Below are 19,302 nucleotides of genomic sequence, written 5' to 3' on the forward strand. Positions count from 1 at the left end.
CTATGGCTGATGAGGAAGAAGGGGGAGAGATCATTGAGAGTTACAAATAAAATGTTTTCTTCCTTAATAAGAACAGTGTTTTAGTGTTAGGGCTGGGGTAAAGGGGGCACCATAGTATCTTTGCATATGCCCAGTCTATTAAAAAAAAAAAAAAACTGAATCCCTGGGCCTGCATCATTTTTACCTAGCTGATTTTTTTTTTTCTGATTTCTTATAATAGTTTTGTTCTCACTTAGTGAGGAAAGTCACTTAGGTTAATGAGTTACTTCAGATTATAAAACTCATAAGGGTAAAATGGGATTTTAATATAGGTCTGCTGGTTGCAAAATTTTAACAAGTTATATACTATCTTTGGAACCCTCTGAACTCAAATGTCTGAGGTCTATGGTATTTAGAACTCCCAGTGATAATCCAAAAATAGCACCAAGAAACTTCAAGGGACATGTGATTATCAGGAGCCCTGCAAGAATACAAGGCCAGCATGCTGCTCTCTTTATGGGAAGCCTACGGCTGTGCTGGTTTCAAGGTAAGTGATGGAGAAGACTCTCTCTCTTTCTCCCTGTAATCTCTAAGGAATTTTAGGAAGTTGGAATTTTAGGAAGTTAGTGGTAATCTGATACACTCTTTGGGTCGCAGAGCCTAGAGAAAATTCACATTGTGTACTTATTGAAATTATCCTGGCAGGGCCTAAAGATGATAAGCTCTGCTCTGATATATGCCAAACCATCAAATTATATTTAAATTAGTGTTTTTTGAGCACCTACTATATATTCCCATAGTGCCTTGTAGTGTTGTCTGGAACAACACTAATTCAATGGTATGCTGAAGGTAACTTGTACAATCTCCTAAGAATCAATTGTTAAATTTTCAGGAGTTTTGTTAGCTGGCTAAATAGTCATGTGAAAAATTAAATTATATAAACTTACCTTTGAATAAGTTAAAAGAGCACTCAAAAATCATTATTCCCTAATTTTTATGCATTTTACTGTTGTCTTTGTTCTTGAATATCATTTGTATCTATTGAATCTCTAGAGTGGAAGTAATCACGTGCTACTGCATGTAGTTTTCTAACTTTGCCTTGAGTGGAATTACCTTTATAGTCTGAAATCAGCCATGCCAGGAGTACTTACACCATGGAAATAGGCAAATACTGCAGTTCAGGGTGTGATTTATTGTTTGTTGGTTGTCTAGTTTTAAGAATGTTACACAGAAAATATCTATAGTACAGATTAAACTTGAAATTCTGTCATGTCTAGGGTGTGTGGGTTGCTTAGTCCATAAGCGTCTGCCTTTGGCTCAGATCATGATCTAGATAATAGGTTCTAGATAATAGGGTCCTCTGCTCAGCCGGGAGTTTGCTTCTCCGTCTCCACCTGTGCTCACTCCCTCTTTCTCTCCCTCCCTCTCTCTCAAATAAATAAAATCTTTTTTAAAAAGTATGTAACGTCTATAACTGTAACATTGTATATAGCACAAAAGATTGAGAAAATACGGGCAGCCCGGGTGGCTCAGTGGTTTAGCGCCGCCTTCAGCCCAGGGTGTGATCCTGGAGATCTGGGATCGACTCCCTGCATGGAGCCTGCTTCTCCCTCTGCCCTGTCTCTGCCTCTCTCTGTGTGTCTCTCATGAGTAAATAAATAAAATCTTAAAAAAAAAAAAAAAAGATTGAAAAAACACTTCCTCAGTATTCAACTGTTATTCAAATCAGGAATGTAGTCACTCATGTCATTGAAAAATGAGTAAAGTTCCAACATACTTACCTTGTTTCCCTTTCATCTTATTCATTAATATAAAATATTAGCCAACATTCATGTCAGAAATATTCTTATTAATTGCAGGCATAGTTTGGTTATGGATACAAGAGTTTGGCAAAAATCAGACTATCTGAGAATTAATTGGTTATGTGGAATTTACAATAAAGTTATATATTTTATTATCTATAAATTGTATTTATACATTCTGTATATCAGTTAAATTTTAATAAGCTTGTATGCATATATAAAATTCTGTACATATAAACAGATCTATGTTTATTTATATCTATGTATAGATAGATATAGATCGACATGCACTCTTTCCCCCAGAGAGGCAACTATTACTTATTTATGAGCATACTATACTATAAAACCCAATCTTTGCCCTCAAACAGATAAATCCAAGTTCACATAAAACAAATATATTTTTTGTATGACTATAGCAAATACTGTAAGAGGGCATAATAAAGAAAGCAAATGGTTGGGGGTTCAAATCAGAAAAGGAGAGAGGAGGAGGAGAGAGGAATCAAGGGAGACAGAGAAAGGGTAAGAGAGAGAGAACATCAAGTATGATCACTGTGTGATCCTTCCTACTTAATGTGTATGAGGATGATGACTTTTTTGATGGATCTTTAAGGATAAGTGAGAACATTTAGGCAAAACAGGACATTCTAAATAAAGAGAAAGACTTGATCAGAGCCACCAGGGTGTGAAGCAATATCTTCTGTATCCATGAAGTTTCTTTTTATTACAAGGAACAGAAACTGACTTTGCCCAAGTTAAGTAAAAAGAACTGAATCTGCCAGCGAATCTCCAGAAGAGCTGAGGATAAGAATGAGAGAAACCCGCAACAGTGCCCCAAATCATGTCACAAAATAGTCTCAACACATTTGGCATGGCAGTATACTGCTGCAACAGGCACCATTGCCTGCAACTAGATCTTGTATGACCTATGGCTCTTAGAGCTCTCCGTGATTTCTCCCTCCTCTGAAGGACAGGGTGGGTATCAAATTGGTGAATCCTGAGTCATAGTCTAATCTTTGGTGCCCCAGTGACCTGGGAAAGCAAGCCAATTTCAACTTCATTAAAAGGAGATAGAATCTCTTCCCCATAGAGTTTCTTGGGGCAGGAAGTTCACCCAGCACAAGAAGTTTTCAGATTCAGATAGGGGAAAAAAAAAAATCCACTTGGTATTATTTTCAGTTCAATTGGATAACCATTTATTAAACATTCTATTTGCTAAGAACTGTGGTAGGTATTGGGGATTCCAATGAATGAGGCATCCCATGAATTCAAGGTCCTTACTTTTAGGAGCAGAAATAGACATATACATAAGTAAAAAGAATGATGTATGATCAGCTTTATAGATAAAGAAGTGAGGTAGTCTGGGCTTTGGAGACTGTCAGGGAAATAAACAAAAGAAGGCAAATGAAATAAGCCTTAAAGGGTGAGTAGATTATTGATTTGCAAAGAAGATAGGGACCTTCCAATCACATTCACACTTCAAGTAGTCCCATTTGGGGAGAATAAGGTGAGACTATGCTAGAATATGAGGATTATGTGAAGGAATAAAAAAAAGAGGCATGGAACGTTTTTGGACAACAGATACAACATGATCAGAATGTGTAACATGAACTCTAATAAAGTATTTCAGCACTTGTATAAAATGCAGCAATAACAGAAATGAGACCATTACCACATTCCAAACCAATATGGCAAACAAAAGCCAACGAGGGCCTGAGCTTGGGTGGTGGCCGAGAAATGAAGAGGAAAACAAGGTTGCAAGAAGTACTGTGGATTTGGAGGGATTTGGCAATTCACTGTCCCTTCAGTTGAGAAGGGACAAATTTAACCTTGCTGCTTTTGTACCAGGAGGTCAAGTGCCTGCCCTAATGCCTCATCTGCTCTAGGCATGTCTGTGTCTCCACATTTGCCCACCCGTCCAACTGATGTTTCATTTATAACAGAGCTCAGGTGTTCGCCCTTTGTGCAAACACTGTAGCTCCGTAAACTTCAGAATGGCCTTGATCAATTTTGTCACATCCCTTTTATGAAGTAGAATGATTGTTTGCTTAGCTGCCAGGCTCAGAAAGCGCAGTTCCTCTGTTTTTCCTACAAGGTTTCATTGATCAAGTGATAGCCTTTCCTGAACTGTACACTCAGGCATATCCTATGAGGCTCTGTGGTGGTTCTTCCATCCAACAGGACCCAATAAGGGCCTTCAGGGTTTTGAGATGAATTTCTTTTATATTATATTTGATAAGGCTTATCTTTCCCAAAATATAAATGGCATATTCTTTGATAAATGGACTGAAATGTAACCTAATTTAATTAAAATTCCATGGGCAATAACTGACTGGCAGTTCTGGGGTTTTTATCTGTTTGTTCTGCAGATATCACACATAATAATTTCTAAATAACTAAATTACAGCTGTTTTGAATAGAAATCTAACTGTAACAATCATGCAAGGGCTGGCTCTTTTCTCCATAGATGAAAACCTGTTAATTTTCCTGTTTTCTTCTCTACAGATAGTGAGGCCATGAAGTTTAAACAGAAATGTAATCCTTTCAGGTCTCACTAGTCTCCAAATCAGAGACTGTACTTGCCTTCAATTATTTATTACTTATAGCTTCTTTTTACTCTTTGTATGTATTAAGAGGTATAGTTTTCTTATAAAACTACATATTATTCTGCTTGGAAACCACAACTTTGGTGTAAATCAATTCAAGTAACTCTCCTAGAGCTCAGATACCCTAAGATCACCAGAGGGCTCTGTCCCACAGAGACTCAGTCCAACCATGGCAAGGTATCTGAGGAGCTGCAGAATCATGGCAATGGCAAAGCTGTCTTAAACACACAGCACTACAGATACAGTATTCCAATAGGAATTACAACAAAACAAAATCTAGAAAGATTCTCTAGTGAATATTCACTTGGAATAAATAAATAAAAATGTCCTGGCAACGACAGCTACATTGACTCCAGCCATGATTCAATGATTACAAAAGTGGTTTCCTTACTCTAAGTATTGGATTTATGTCTGAATATACTGATCCGCTGCAATGCTGAAGTATGGCCAAAATTGTGAAAATAACAATGAGAATACTTGCTTTTGGAGAAAAGCATGAAAGAGCATTGTGTTTAATTTCTGAGATTGTTTTGTCCTCTCTGCTTAGTTCTGTTCCCTCGGAACTTTGGTTCCCAGTTGTCACAGTACATTTATTGAAGAGTCTAATCTTTCTGTCTTGTTTTCCACTGGTCTATGTGTTATATGTCAAGTTTGCATTTATGTGTACAATTTCTTTTATTCTCTGGAAAGTTGTAGAAGATGAAACTTTTCTGTTTCTCAAGATAGATGGAACATATCCATAAAGCTGTCTGGTCTTGGTGTTTGCTTCGTGGGCAGATAAACAACTACTCATTAAATATCTGTGGTAGTTACAGAATTGTTCAAGGTTGTCACTTGAATAAATTTTTCATGAGTTTTAATGGCCTTATCTTTTAATCTCTTTTCTATTTCCAGCTCTTTGTCACTCTTGGATGTTGTATAAGTTTTCTCTTCTAGTTCTTTCCTTCTCTCCTCAATTGTTATTCCTCAATTGTTATTCTTCTTTAAAACCACATGTTTTGTAATTTTAACAAAATATTTGTGGAAGTATAATGTGCACAGTTCATAAGTGTACAGTTTCGTGAATCTTTAAAGTATGGACACACCAGTGTAACCACAGTCTACAACAACTACTGCAAGAAATTATTACAGACTCCTACACATTTTCCTTCATGCCTCTTTCTAATCACTACTCTCTCATCCACAAAAGCAATCATTATTCTTACTCCTACCCCTGTAGGTTAGTTCTACCTGTTTTTAAGCTTTATATAATGAAATCATGTAGTTTGATCTCTTTTATGTCATTTCATTGCCAGATAGCAAAGAAGGTTTATCATTTTTTTTCTTTTCAAAGAATTAGCTTTTGATTTTTAATTTTTTTTCCATTTTATGGATTTCAGCTCTGATACTCATTATGTCATCCTTTTTTGAGTTTGAATTGCTCTTCTTTTTGTAACTTCTTTTTTTTTAAGATTTATTTATTTATGAAAGGTGAGGGGACAGGTAAGGAGTGAGGGAAAGGGAGAGAGAATATTAAGCAGACTCCACACTGAGCACAGAGCCCAGTGTGGGGGCTCAATTTCACCATCCTGAGATCACAACTTGAGCCGAAACTAAGTCATTCACTTAATCCACCACACCATCCGAGTGCCCCTCTTTTTGTAACTTCTTAAGATGGAAGCTTAATTATTGGTTTTATTTCTTTGATTCTATTATAAGCCTATAAAATATTAAATTTCCTTCTAATTACTGATTTAGTTGCATCAAAAGATTATATTCTTTTTAACTCAATTAAAGATGTTTCTAATTACTCTTGTGATTTTTTTCCTTCAAAATGTGGGTTGTTTAGAAGTGTGCTGTTTAATCCCCCAAATATTTAAAGATTTACAAAAATTTTTAGGTTAACTTCTAATTTGGTTTAGTTGTGATTAGAGAATAAACTTTGTACCAATTTAATTCTTTTCCATTTATAGGGACTTTAGTTTCGTGTTTTAGAATATTGTATAAACTGAAGAATTTTCCATTTGTACTTGGAAACTGTACATATTCTGCTATTGTTTGGAATGTTCTATATGCCATTTAGGCCATGTTAATTTATGGTGCCATTCAGTCCTACAGCCTTGCTGATTTTATGTTTAGGAGGTTTCACATATGTTACTGTAATCATTAAATTACCACTTCTCTTTTCAAATATTACTTTTTGCATAATGTATTTTGAGACTTTTTCTTATATGCACATACATAAGTAATTGCTCTATCTTCCTAATATATTAACCATTTTATCATTATGAAATATCTATTTATCTCTTGTGGTAGGAAGAAAGGGGTGGAGGGAGAGAGAGAGAGAGAGAGAAAATCCTAAGCAGGTTCCATGCTCAGCATAGAGACTGATGTGGGACTCAATCAACCCTGAGATCATGACCTGAGCCTAAATCAAGAGTTGGATGATTAACTGACTGAGCCATGCAGGTGTCCCTGTTGTGATATTTTTTTCTTTTTTTTTTCTTTTTTAAGATCTTATTCATTCATTCATTCATTCATTCATTCATGAGAAACACACACACGTGCGCACACACACACACAGAGGCAAAAATATAGGCAGAGGGAGAAGCAGGCTCCATGCAGGGAGCCTGATGTGGGACAAGATCCCAGGACTCCGGGATCATGCTCTGGGCCAAAAGCAGGCACTAAACTGCTGAGCCACCCAGGCATCCCTGTTGTGATATTTCTTAAAGTCTATTTTGTCATATAGTTACTCCAGCTTTCTTATATTTACTGTTTGTGTAGTATAGTTTTTACTCTTTGTATTTTTGACCTATTTGTGTTTTTGAATCTAAAGTATATGTCTTGTGAAGTAATATAGCTGTTAATTTCTTTACATTCAGTCTGACAATCTCTGCCTTTTGCAGTAGTTAAAAGTTTGATATTTAATGTATTTTTTTTACATGGTTAGGTTTTCACCTGTCAGTTTGCAGTCTTTTCTATATATCTCATGTCATTTTTGTTCTACTTTTCCTTCTTCCTTCTTTTGTGTTTCAAAATATTTGCTGGGCAGCCCGGGGTGGCTCAGCAGTTTAGCGCCACCTTCAGCAAAAAATTCTGGTTTTCTAAAATGTGGATACCTTTATTTAATCTTCATTTTTGAGGAATAGTTTTTACTGGACATAGAATTCTTAGGTAATAATTTTTCCCCTTCTGTCAGCCCTTTGAATATGCCATCCCACTGCTTTCCAGCTTTCACTGTTTTTGATGAGAAGTCCACCATCAATTGTATTGTTGCACCTCTGAATGTGATGAGCCATTTCCTCTTGCTGCTTTCAAGGTTTTTCTCTTTGATTTGACTATGGTGCTTCTAGGTATGATTATTATTGTATTTATAATACTTGGTGTTTGTCAAACTTCTTGGATCAGTAGATTAATAATTATCAAATTTGGGAAATTTATGACCATTATTTTTTCAAAAAAAAAATTTTGTTACTTTCTCTCCTCTTCCTTTCTCTGGAACTTCGACTCTACAGATACTGATATGACTGATACTGTCTTGCAGGTCTCTGAAACTCTTATCATTTTCCTCTAATCTTTTTCTCACTATTCTTTGTATTAGATTATTCTTTATATCTTCCTTCCTGCATTCCTGTATATTGATTCTTTTCTCTTCTCCTACTTCAGATTTTCTACAGAACCCATCTAGTGCATTTTTATTTCAGTTACTGTACATGTCAACTTTAGAATTTTTTCCTTTTTTTAAAGATTTTTTATTTATTTATTCATAGAGACACACACACATGGGGGGGCGGGCAGAGACACAGGCAGAGGGAGAAGCAGGCTCCATGCTGGGAGCCCGATGTGGGACCGGATCCCGTGTCCCTGAGATCACACCCTGGACTGAAGGTGGCGCTAAACCACTGAGCCACCCGGGCTGCCCCTAGAATTTCTTTTTTAAATAGTTCTCATTTTTCTAGAGAGAGTCCCTCTGAAGTCATTGTTGTCACATTTCCTTTAATTCTCTAGGCATAGTTTACTTTTGAATTTTTTGTCTGACAAATTCAACATTTGAATTTCACTCAGCATCATTTTCTATACATTTTCTATTAACTGCCTCCCTCCCCCATATATCTCATATATTGATGGCACATTTTCAATAATACATTGTTATTAACTCTGAATTCTGACTTATTTTTCTGAAATGGTTAAAAAAAATAACTAGCCAAACATAAACTGCAAAATCTATATTCACTGCAGTATGTTGCTATTGATATCTCTGTTTAGATTTTAAGGATTTCCCTGTCTCTGCATAGCTAATGATGAGTCAGTGAGTTAGACAGAAATTGTGCTCAAACACCCAAAGCCCATAAAGCTTCTATACCCTCTGCCCATTTAGTTTGTATGACTTTGGGGGTACATTCAAATTTAAGCCTATTTTCAAGTCTCCCTTGCCTTCACTGGAATTATAGGCTCTTTCCAGTATCTTCTCCACATGCATGCAGTTTCTCAGACAGTGAGAAATATGTAGAATGCTTGTCCGGCCTTTCTGTGGCTCTCTCGTTGACAGGATATCCTTGTTGAATTGCTGATTAGACTGCCACTTTCTCCAACCAGGACCACAAACTTAGGCTAGCAAAGATAAAAATTTTCTTACTTATTTTGATCAAGTTTACCACTTTAGTCAATAAATTAGCAACCAATTCTACCTTGCACCTGAAATCAAACTTTCTCAACAAAGCTGCAGGGATTCTCAGATACAATGATAAAATAACAGCTCTCCTTGACTCTGCTGGGAAGTGGGAGAAGGGTGACAGGAATGGCCCAGCCAAGAAGGCCACAGAGTCCCACTGATCTCATTTGAAGCTGTAGCAGTTTTTCCAAGAATAAATACTTCTTAATGTGTTTTTTTCCTTTTGTTGATTTCCAGAGCCCTAAATTTGTTTTCAATAATTTTATTCAGCTCTATAGTTCTTTTTTTTTAATGGAGGTTAGCCTACCTATTGCCAGAAGTTCCTAAACTCCCTAATTCCTGAAATTCTCTTACACAATTATTTTTATAGGACCATGCCTTTTTAACTTCATTCCATGTCTTTTTGGTCTTTGCCTTTTCCTTAAATGTTGATATTTTTCAAGTGCTTCTTCTCAACATTCTTCTATTCTCATAAAACTCACCTTGTCTGATTAAATGTAGAAAGGAGGTTCATTAGCCTGCTCAGGCTACTCTACAAAATATCACAAACTGTGTAACTTAAACAACAGGAATTTATTTCTCTCACATTTCTGGTAGTAAAGAGACCAAAACCAAGGTGCAAAGTGATTTGCTTTCTTTCTTCCTTTTTTTAAAAACATTTATTTATTTATTTTAAAGATTGATTGATTCATGAGAGACCGAGAGAGGCAGAGATACTGGCAGAGGGAGAAATAGGTTCCAGGCAGGGAACCCAACATGGCACTCGATCCAGGGTCTCCAGGATCAGGCCCGGGGCCAAATGCAGCACTAAACCACTGAGCCACCTGGGCTGCCCGTGATTTGCCTTCTTTTTTTTTTTTTTCCTTTTTATTTATTTATTTACTTTTTTATTGGAGTTCAATTTGCCAACATATAATGTAACACCCAGTGCTCATTCTGTCAAATGCCCCTCTCAGTGCCCGTCACCCAGTTACCCCAACCCCCTGCCCACCTCCCTTTCCACTACCCCTTAACCCTTATGATTTGCTTTCTAATAAGAACTCCCTTCCTGACTTGCAGATAGTTACCTTCTCACTGCCTCCTCATAAGGCTGAGAGAGATAGCAAAATCATTGGTGTCTCTTCGTCTAAGGGCACAAACTCATCATAACCTAATTATCTTCCAAAGACCCCCATTTCCAAACCCCCACGTTGGGGGTTAGAACTTCCATATATGAATTTTTGGGAGATACAAACATTTAATCCATAACAGGAGAGATGGAGTAGGGCCTCTCAGCCAGAGGAGACTGGAACAGGTACAGAATATATATAGTAGGAGAAGATGGCTGGGGCAAAGAGAAGGCAACAGCTTATAATGGGTTCATAGGAAAGGGACTCAGACTGATATAATTCCTGGTGCCCTAAAACTATAACATCAGTGACACTAGTAGGTGGGGAATGGAAGAGTACTACTTGGTATAATAAACTTCAGCAATTCTGGAAGTGGCAATATAACTGACAGAGAAACTTGTGGGCTTTTGTGCATGAAAATCTATACAAAAATTCAATTGACCTGAAAAATACATTTTCCCTTCCTCTTTGGTATATTCTTGCTAAATCTGTAACTCAATTTTCTGCCTTCCTAGAAAGTTATCTACAATTAGCAGTTAGGTAATAGGAGAAACACTTACATAATCACAATTCTGACTAATCACGACTTGGGAGAAGACCTACTTATGTACAGATGAAGTAGGGTATAGTGTTAACAAATATCTGAAGAAGGTGTTTTAAAGAGAATGGGGAAATATTAAGTGAGACACAAGGGAATATGAGTAGGAGTAATGAGATGACAAGCAGAAGGGAGTAAAGAGACTAGAGCAGCTCATGATTGAGGTAAGAAGAAACATCACTAGAATCCAGAAGACTCAAATAAAATCTGCTCTTTCTATGAAAAGAGCATTTTATGAGTCTAAGAGACTCTAAGATAAATGCACAGGAAAGTGAAATTGTAGTACATTTTATGACCCTAGTACCATCTCAATGAGGATGTCATACTTTAGTATTTTTATCAGTACAAAAAACCAAAAACCAATAAAAAAACTAAAACAATAACAAAAACCCTCAACCCTGTCCCCCCAAACAGCTGCAGTGTTGATATAAAAGTTCTAGTTTAACACAGTTGCTAATCTCTCAAAGATGTCAAGTCTCTGCATGATACAGGGCCCATTACTGCCTAGAACATTCCAAATGTTAGTTCCCTACTGACAATTTGTGTAGCTTTGCAAGGATTAGAGAACCAGGAGAGAGATACTTAAGCTAATCTATATATTCGTATCCGTATAATAATTGAGAACATGCTCAACTGTATTAAACATTCATTTTATTTTTTAGATTTTATTTATTTATTCATGAGAGACAGACAGACAGAGAGAGAGAGAGAGACAGACAGACAGAGAGAACGGCAGAGACACAGGCAGAGGGAGGAGCAGGCTCCATGTAGGGAGCCCGACGTGGGATTCGATTCCAGGTCTCCAGGATCAGGCCCTGGGCTGAAGGCAGCACTAAACTGCTGAGCCACCCGGGCTGCCCTGCATTAAACATTTATAAGAACTTTTTTATTTAATTCTTAAGCTAATCCTATAAATTACGTTCTCTTATGCTGTAGATCATATTGATTTATTGCTTCCAATTATTTTCTGTTCTCCCCAAAAGAAAAAAAAAAAAACATTGGCTATAGGCTTGAATATTTGGCTTTCTCCATTGCTTAGTTCCCAGTGCTATTATTGTAATATTTTCCAGGTATAAACTATTCCTTTAGCTTGGAACTTAGAAACAATAGTCTCTGTCAGGCATCATCACATATGAAGCACAGCTAACACATAACATGGGCAGGATATAAACCTGTGTTGTCTGAAATCACTAAGACTTGGAGGTTGTTACACAGTACAATCTAGTGGGAACTGACTAATACATTTCATTATCCCTATTTTGTACACGATAAAGTTGAGTCCTCAAAAGTTATAAAAGGTATAAAATTGGCTGAGAATGTATAATTAAACAGTGGTGGAATGGAAAGTACACACAGTCCCTAAGCTCTCCTAACTTCTACTATTTGGATTCAACACATCTTTTTAAGCCCAATTTCCATGATTATTCAGACCCAGTCCTTTGCAATTCTTTATAGCTCACTGATGGATATCAGACCTAGATTCAAGTCTTTGGAAAGCTAGGATGAGAGAGAGTCATTTGTTAATAGAGTCATGTACATGATCATTTTCTTCTTTGAAGATAGAAAGGACATCATTGGGTTTACTGAAAAGCTCTTGAGAACATTTTATTAATACTAGGCCTTATTTTTTTTATAGAGTTCCACATCTGTTTAATGACTGGTATTTTCTGGGCCAATATTTTCCAGGATTATGATTCTCGTAATGGAAAAAAAAGGTTGGAAATGAGAACAAATTCCACTCCTGGTAACATCACTTGTCAGAGTTCAACCTGGGGTAAGCCACTTATCCTCCCAGAACTTCATTCACATTATTTGTGAAGTAAGGATAGAAATTCCTATGATACAGCCTAAGATAATCATTAAGGAGCTTAAGTGAGACATGTGATACTGCTTTATCTGTTATAAAAATCCACATGCAAATATAAATGGTTATTCTTCTCATTAGAGCCTCAGCATGAGAAAGGCTTTTAAAGATCATATACAGATCCTTAACTTGCAATGAAAAATGCAGATTTCCAGGTAAGGGTTGAGAGTGGGAAGAAAAAAGAAATTGTTCTCACCTTACAAAACTCCACAAAACTTCTGTATTTGTTTTATGAGTCTGTTCTCTTTTCTGCAGTGAGGAGAAGGAAACACATTCTGTGATTAAGCCTGGTAAGGATGAACTCCTAGGTGACTGGAGAAAAGGAAGAAAGAGTAGTTTAGAGAAGGGGAAAATTATTTGCTATATCAAGGTTTCTGCTCTTGCAGCCATATGTACAGTAACTAGCTCTCTCGTGATATACATGTATCCAAATCAGCAATCAAACTTGGAGATGGTTCAAGAAATTAGCTTTTCATTCATTCAGAAACATTTATTGAGAGTCTTCTACATGCCAAATTTTGTTCTAGATATTAAAGATACAGCAGAAAACAGAACAAGGTCCCTCCTGTGATGTACATTTTAGTGAAGAGTTGACAGACAATTGGCACAAAATAAATACATAATAAGTAGAATTTCAGTAGTGACCAGTCCTATGGAGAAATTTAAAAATAGAGGTTGAGTTGGAGTGAAGAAATGGAAAGACAGCTAAGATACTGCAGAGAGGATGGGGAGGAGCCTACTAACCAAGAGAGAAATGCAGTTGTAGAGGAATGGAGGTAGACATGCAAAGACAAACATGGTTCAGGCACAATTTGAGGAAACCTAGTCAGATAGGAGTACTAAGAAGCTCTGTTTTTATAGGACCTCTAGGCCGGGAGATGTGTGTTCACTGGCTTTAAATGTAGTTGGAAATCACTGCGCGTCTTAATTCTGCAGAGGGATGTGGTCCTGTTTACATTTTTTAAAAGATCACTTTTGATCTCTGTGTAGAATGTGGACAAAAATGGGTCAAGTGAAGAGACCAGAAGATCAGTGAAGAGGTGAGACAGTAATTGGGTAGAAGGTGCTTCTGATTAGGTTGGCTAAAGCAGCGGAGGCAGGGCAATGTGGGCAGACTCATACCACATTTGGCAATGGATCTGGGGGGAACACCCCAGATGATTTAAATCTGCAATGTAAAGGAAAGAAAAACCCAAAGGATTTCAAGATGGAAAAGGATTTTGACATTTTACTAGATTAGGAAGAACTGCTGGCATAGGTGGGCAGTGATCAAGAGGTTATTTTTTTGGATATCATTCTAGATGACTGTTACAACATCCAAATGGACAGATGTAGTAAGCGGTTAGATATCTAGTCTGTAGATCAAAGGAGAGATTTAGGCTAGGGTTATGGATGAGAGATTAATCAGTGTATTAAATTTAAATTCCCCAAACTGATGAGCGTGTAGATGAAACAAGAAGACCAAGGAAAATCCTGGAGCAATACAATATTAAGACCCAGAAGCCTCTTACCATCCACACAGAAATAGCACAATAGCTGCACAATAAATATTTGGTGAATGAATAAATTTGTTACCATAGGGGCTGCCTAACTTGTTAGGAAAAGCATTTATTATTTCATGCCTAGGCCAATACATTATATATCTATTAAAATATGCTAAATTTATCATTTTTATCTTATGGTAACAAATGTTGGAGATCAGTAAACTTGAAGTCTTCATTTTCTTATATTATGCCAATGATTTTCACCCACTCTCAAACAATCTCTGTGTAATACTTGGTAATTTTTGCCATTCTCTTGGCCGGGGAAGAGGGAAATCTTGAACTGATTCTATTTATTCTCCTTTCAAGTACAGATAAGAAGTGGAGATTTTCCCCATCTGTCTTGCACATCCAGGTGATCAAATCTTTGCTGTGGGTAGCTTGTGAGTGTCCTGGGTTGCCATAATTTGGAAAGGACTGAGCAAAATATTAGCCCAGACAATTAGCACTCCTACTCAATTATTGACGTGACATAGGGAATCAGATATTGCTGGGAGGCCCACACAGGATGGTTATAGTAGGTTAATAGGACTTTACCCTGAAGGAAATTCACAATGCTTATTTGAACTGCAATAAATGACCTGTTGTATACTGACTTGGCACCTATTTTTGATTAATGGCCCCCATGTAGACAGATTTGGGTGTTCTCTAGTTGCTGGTTCCTCTCTCTTCCATGAAGTATATTTTAGTCTAGCATCTTAATACCATCTCTAATTTTCCTCCCCATCATCAGCTATGCAAATTCTCATCTAGCCTCATGTTTGAAGTTGTATGGCTCTTGAACTGTTCTCTTTCCCCTGTGCTATTTATACATAAATGTGTTTCTTGCTGTAGGAATTTTTTCTTACTGCTATTCATAGTATTCAAGAATATCACTGTATTTTCAAGAGATAACTGTCTTTACCATTATTTTGATATTTTATTCCACAAATGGAATTGACGTTTCTTTTAGTTGGCATCTTCTGTCCTCCTAGGGCTGTTAATGAAATTGAAGTAATTGTTGGTGCTGGGTAGGAGAGAAAACAGAGTAACCAGGAAAAAGTAGGAAGAAAAATCTTAAGTAATATTTAGAAAGAGCATCCATTGGTAAAACATGTTAGGTAAGGAATATTCAGTATTATACTACTATACCTTCTTTTTTATGTTTTAAAGGAAACTTCTAGAACAAAAAAATATGCTTTCTAACATACAGAGAGCAGGAAGGCTTTATCACCACCATCACCCCCCCGAATTCTTTATCTGTCCTATATAAAATCACTCTCTGGGAGATAAGACCCTAAATTGCTCCATTATGTCATGGCTTGAGTTTCTGCAGGAACAAACCCTGAGCTAACAATTTGAGTGTCAGTAGTTTACATAGGAAATATACCAAGAATTGGGAGTAGGGAAGTAAGGGAAGAGAATGATGTCATTCCAGGTAAATTAAAGAACAGGTTACTGCAGAGGACAATGAGACTCAAACACTGCTGGGAATCTTGGAAGGTTGTGTGTGGCATGTGCTTCAAAAGGGTGGGGAAGGAATGAAGAAACTTGTCATTTGGCTCTCATCTTTCATTGGCTGAGTTCTCCTTGGGAAATCAACTGGCTGATATTCCAGCCTGCTTTGCGTGGGCCTATCATGTCAGAAAAAAGTAGAGAGATGCAGATGCTTATAGTAGAAAGCTGTCAGCACCCTGAAGAACTGTGAATGCCAAGGCAGAATGTGTGGGGCACTTAACCTCTAAATCTCGGTGGCTTACCTTTTTCTCACTAGTCCGCATGTGCATCATGGCCTGGTGGTCTGTCTATTCAGTGACATCTTTTCTTCTGGATGAGGCTGCCCGAAAGTTGATGATCTTTGGGGCAGAGGGAAATGGAACTCAGGAAGATAAGACACAAATAATTAAATTATCCTGCCTGGAAACAACAGGTGTCATCTCTTCTGACAACTCATTGGCTGGAAATAGTCACATGATTCCTCTCAAAAACAAGGGATCCAGGAAATTCAGTTGTGTATATGCCTGGGAAAAGAAAGAGAGGAGAAAAAAGTGAGAGAGGGAGAGAGAGACAGAAAGAGAGAAATAGATATAAGTAAGCAGCACAACTTACCAGTTTTCCCTTCTGGTCGCCAAATATTTGGTTAACACTCCTTCTCACACGCAAAATGTACTTACCTTCTTCCTAAGGAGAACTATCCAAAAGTCTCCTCCAGGGATCCCTGGGTGGCGCAGCGGTTTGGCGCCTGCCTTTGGCCCAGGGCACGATCCTGGAGACCCGGGATCGAATCCCATGTCGGGCTCCTGGTGCATGGAGCCTGCTTCTCCCTCTGCCTATGTCTCTGCCTCTCTCTCTCTCTCTCTCTCTCTCTCTCTCTGTGACTATCATAAATAAATAAAATTTAAAAAAATCAAAAGTCCCCTCCATAGAATATAGAATTAGGAAACCCTCTCCTTCACCTTGCACCCAGTAGACAATAGTGCAACAGGAATAGCATATTTGCAGTAAAGACTCCCATTTGGAAATGGGAACCATGGAAATACAAAGCCAACACTAATCTCTGGTAGTTCTGATATCATACTGGACAGACACTTGAAGGGCCTCCTATGAGGAGGGGAGAACTATTCCTTACTTGAACGGCAGTTCTCCCAAGAACTTCCTTGTCTGTTTCCTGCATGAAATATGTCCTTACATTTTGGGATATCATTCATTTTCCATAATCCTTTTTGGTCAGATTTAAAGTTGCAGTTGGGATTATGCTCTCCTGGAAGAATGAGTAAATTTCTTAGCGTAAGTCTTTGCCATAGAAAGTTGAGAGCTAATAGGTTAAATCTTAAGCAATCACAGTCTCCTTTACTCAAGACTAATGCAACAAACAAATTCTTTCAAAAACTTAAGTTTCTTATGAATATTTGATTTGCACTGTTGCATTTGTCAATAATCCCATTCAAAATTCTTTTCAAGACTTATTTTCTTGTCTGTCATCTTTCTTTTCCTCCTTACTCCATGCCTTTGCCTCTCTGTGTAGTTGAAGGTGTTTGGAGCTTGTGAGGCTCACACTGTTAGTCTCTTTTCCCCACTAAATCATTTTATCCAATTGAAAGGATTTACTAGGGCTACCTTAATCCATTCAGAGGTTTTTAAAGAGTCAGCATAATAGCCACATCCTTTATTTGATTCTTGCTGCAAATTTGAATTTTAAATCTTTGTTACTCAAAGAATTTTTCAATTTTATTCTCATTATTTGGGCTTGGGAGCAATTATCTCTGCTATACTTACAAGTTTCCAAAATTGCAGGACACCCCCCATCCATTTCCTTTCATTCCTTCTTGAAATCCAGCCAATTTTTTTCTATTCTTTCATTCTGATAGCTTGCTAAACATAGCTACTAGCAACCAATACATACAAATAACACTGTTTTTCAACCATTTCCCTGTTGCTAAAAGTTGATTAAGTGCATACTTGGCTCCCCAACTTATTGTAGACATGAGTTCAACCAAATGTATTGCCAGTATATAATATGGAAAGCTATCCTTTTAACTCTTTAAAATAATTATCTTTCCACCTACTACCTGATTCCTAAGCTAATGGCACATAGTTTTCATACTTTTCATGATGTTGTTTCTCTTCTAGATATACACATTTGCATCTGTCATGGTAGTCTAAGTTGTGCTGTGATAGGAGCAACCTCAAAAAATTCAAAAGTTTTGCTGGGAGATTTTCTTAGGGTCATCTTGTTCTAATTACATGCTGATGGAGAAGGGATCATCTTGAAATTTGTCATTGTAAAGTGAAAATGTGGTCTGAGAAGTCTTACACAACAATTAAATGTTCCAGTCCCAAATGGACACACATGTCACTTCTGTTCACAACTCTTTAACCAGAACCCAGTCATTTGGTACTGTCCAGTCACCAAAAGGTCATAAAATTCAGATTTCCCTTTGCTTGGAAAGATAAAATAACCTAATGCTTATTAAGCAGAGCAGTGACTACCAGGGTCGATTATATATTTTAAGCGGAACAAATTTGTTTAATATAATAGAGTTTGCTGCTTATCTGTATGTACGTTGCTAAAAAGGATTTTCTTAATTCAGATTTTAAGCTATATTTGTGTATCTCACTGTAACAAGGAAACTGAGGATAATGTACATTGAGAATAGCTTGAAAAATAATCAGTTGACTCAAATTTTATTTCTTGGTCTTTTGCTATTTAAATGATTTTGAAAGATTAAAATTGTACTGTTGGTATTGTGTAGACCAATATTGCCTTTAATAAAGATTTTGTATTTCATTTTATTTTTAAAAATTCTTAGAGAGAGAGAGAGAGAGAGAGAGAGAGAGAGAAAGCATGAGCCAGTAGGGTTGGGGAAAGCAGAGAAAGAAGGAAAGAGAGAGAATCTAAAGTAGGCTCCTCACCCAGTGAAGAGCCCAATATGGGGTTTGATCTCCTAATCTTGACATAATCTGAGCTGATATCGAGTCAGACACTTAACCCACTGTTCCACCCAGGTGCACCAAGATCTTATATTTTAAAAAATGAGGTAGAGCCTGAGCAAAGTAGACACACACTGCTCTCCTCCCACCTCCTTTATGGGAGGTAGAGAAGCAACCATTCTTTACCATCTATGTTCAGCAGGTGTTAATCTGCTAATATAGCCATGTATAGTTCTAGTCTTTAGCCAGCTCCTAACTGCTTAGGAATATAGGACCTGGAGATGTTAAAGTTTCAGAAACACAAAATGTTAGTGCTTGAGGGAGTTTTGATATCATATAACCTAATTTCTATTTTTTAAATATAAAACTTTTTATTAATGGTAGATGTTAATGACTTATAAGTCATCAATAGCGTACTATTAATAATTACACTACTTATTGAATATGTGTCAGAAACTATTTTAAGCAGTTTATATTTATTTATTCATTTAATCATCCAACCAAACCAATGAAGAGATATTATTATTGCTAGACACATTTTATATATTAAAAAGCTTAGGCTGAGGGGTGGGTCCACTGACTTGCCTATATTAGCACAGACAGCCAGTCCTAGGTCTTGGATTCAAATGCAAATCCACCTGGTTCCAATATCTTTGTTGTCGAACATTGGAGGATACCTCCTCCTATGACAGTATCTCATCTGTCATCATTAGATTTTCATTTTCTGTACCTTCTATTTTAA

At 37.0% G+C, this 19,302-nt stretch overlaps 1 long non-coding RNA gene across 1 annotated transcript in view; it reads left to right on the plus strand.

Annotated features, from left to right (window-relative positions):
- The first annotated feature begins 476 nt into the window (after window positions 1-476).
- Window positions 477-19,302, plus strand: part of LOC129497448 (uncharacterized) — a 30,097-nt gene continuing 11,271 nt past the window's right edge. The window contains exons 1-2 of the long non-coding RNA XR_008661947.1: window positions 477-526; window positions 12,432-12,519. This is a non-coding gene — a long non-coding RNA (uncharacterized LOC129497448). The remainder of the gene's footprint in view (window positions 527-12,431; window positions 12,520-19,302) is intronic.

Source organism: Nyctereutes procyonoides, unplaced genomic scaffold (genome assembly GCF_905146905.1).
Source record: "Nyctereutes procyonoides isolate TBG_1078 unplaced genomic scaffold, NYPRO_anot_genome, whole genome shotgun sequence".
Lineage (NCBI taxonomy): Eukaryota > Metazoa > Chordata > Mammalia > Carnivora > Canidae > Nyctereutes > Nyctereutes procyonoides.